Here is a 2,355-nt window from a genome sequence, read left to right as displayed (position 1 = left end):
CTCTTCTCATTGGATAGAGAATCTTCCACTGAAATAGCATAGGTGAGGGTTGGAGATCCCAGTGCAAGTTTAAAGTAATTATCTTGGTCTTCTGAATTAAGGACCCTATAATTTACTCATTTTGATTTTTATCCTTTGTTGAAAAGCAAAAACAATATTGAAACTGTAATATTTAGAATAGGAATGACAGTTAGAGGTTACCTAACCTTCCATGCAATGGACTGTTTTAGCTTACAGGGCTGCTGAAACAAATACCATGCACTGGTTTGCCTTAACAACAGGAATTTAGTGACTCACAGTTTCAGAAGCTAGAAGGCTTGCTTCCTTCCGGGGTCAGTGTCTTCCGACTGGCCAGCAACCCTGGGGGTTCCTTGGCTTTTCCGTCACATGGCAATGCGCATAGCAGTGTCTTCTCCTTTCTCTTCCAGGCTCCTTTGACTCCAGCTTCTGGCTGCTTCCCATGGTTTCTACTGTGTCCAATCCCCTTAGCTTGTAAGGACTTCGGCCGTATTGGATTAAGGCCCACCCTCATTCAGTTTGGGCTCACCTTAACATCTTCAAAGGTCCCATCTTTAAATGGGTTTCTGCTCACAGGACCAGGGGTTGCGACCTGAACATGACTTTTTGTAGGGGCATGATTCAATCCCGACATGGACAGATCTTCAAAGGATCCCAACACAACCCAGCCTCTGAGGTATTATTATCCAATAATAATGCCTAACATTTGTTAAAATGTGTTTATTTTAGATTTTAAAAGCCTTTTCAAGCAGAGCAGTGTAGCTCAGTGGTGGAGTGCCTGTTCGGCATGTACATGGTCCCAGGTTCACTCCCTGGTACTTCCTAAAATAAAAGCCTTTTCATATCCATTATTCTCACAGTTGTGTGAGTATCATTCACATTTTACAGTAAGGGAAACTGAGTCTTAGAGGGATCAAATTACAACTATATCCAATATCACACAGCAATTAAATGGTAGAATTGGTATGTGAATCTGGGTGTTATAATACTATAATTTAGTTAAAAATCTTTCAGTAACACTGTATGTTAAGTTAAAATTATATCGCTTGGGAAGCGGACTTGGCCTAATGGATAACATATAAAATATATAAAATAATTTTTAAAAATGTATATTAAAAATATATATTAAAATATAAATACATGCCTCCAGTGCTTTGCCAGGGTGCCTTTGTGTGTTATGTAGGAACAGCATTTGAGAGCACCCAGGAGCAGGCAGTAGGCAGGTAGTTGCCTTTACCTGGGACCCTCCAGTGGCTCTCAGGAGACAGAACTGGCACTAAATCCATCATGTTCAAGTTGAAGCAAGTTAAAGGATAGAATATAAAGAAGCAGATGCCAAATGCAAGTAGTTGGTACACATTTGGTGAGTAGGACAATTTCCTTGTCCCTTTGCATCTGAGAAGGCACATTTGTCAAATTCAGTATGAAAAGGAATACAACGAAGGTATTAGTGAATGAGGGTTCAGGGAAAATTAAAGGTAGATTCACCAAATAATGGCTTGGAACAAGGATTCTAAGGAGTTCCACATGCCAGTGTAAGAATGCAGATTCCAGAGAGGATTGTTGTAGCAGGAAAAAATGAAGATATTCCATTTTCAAGGCCAGTGGATCTTGACCTTATTTAGTCAACTCCCTTTAAACCTCTGACACTAAAAGACTACTTCCTCTACTTATGCTAAGGGAAAGACCACTGGATTTTCTGGATTTAGAAAGCCCTCCTCCAACCTCTCAAAGTGAAGAAATCCAGCAATTGAAGGAGCTTCAGATGACATGACTGTTGTAGATGCAGCTTCATTAAGATGACAGAAAGTCAAACTAAATAGACATATACAATTTCTAGAAGAGGAAAACAAAGAATGTGCTAAAAGTGAAACAGTCATCATTCAAATACTTTAGAATTATGGCTGCTTAAAAGTTGGCTCTGGTTTTGCCACTAGAGGTAACCTCAGCTCTCAGAAATATTTGCCTCACAGATAAGACTTGGAAATACAAAGAATTTGCAAACTTCAATTAAAAAAAAGTACACCTGGGAAGTGGATGTGACTCAAGAGATTTGGGCTCCTGTCCACCACATAGTAGGTCCAGGGTTCAATGTCCGCGGCCTCCTGGTGAAGGCAAGCTGGCCCATGTGGTGACCTGGCCCATGCAGAGCGTGGCCTGTGTGGAGTGTGGGCCTGTGTGGAGTGCTGGCCTGCGCAGAGTACTGCCCTGCGCAAGAGTGCTGGTCCACGCAGAGAGCTGGTGCAGCAAGATGACGCAACAAAAAGAGAAACAGGAGAGAAAATGGGGGGCACAGCAGACCGAGTAGCTGAGGTGGTGCAAGAGAATGACTGGTTC

The 2,355-nt window shown here is 41.8% G+C and overlaps 1 pseudogene; it reads left to right on the top strand.

The window, feature by feature from the left end:
- The first annotated feature begins 650 nt into the window (after window positions 1-650).
- On the top strand, window positions 651-1,955 carry LOC111765982 (mitochondrial fission factor pseudogene; annotated as a pseudogene).
- Window positions 1,956-2,355: the final 400 nt, after the last annotated feature.

This window comes from Dasypus novemcinctus, chromosome 12 (assembly GCF_030445035.2).
Source record: "Dasypus novemcinctus isolate mDasNov1 chromosome 12, mDasNov1.1.hap2, whole genome shotgun sequence".
Lineage (NCBI taxonomy): Eukaryota > Metazoa > Chordata > Mammalia > Cingulata > Dasypodidae > Dasypus > Dasypus novemcinctus.
This window is presented reverse-complemented; position numbering and strand designations above follow the sequence as displayed.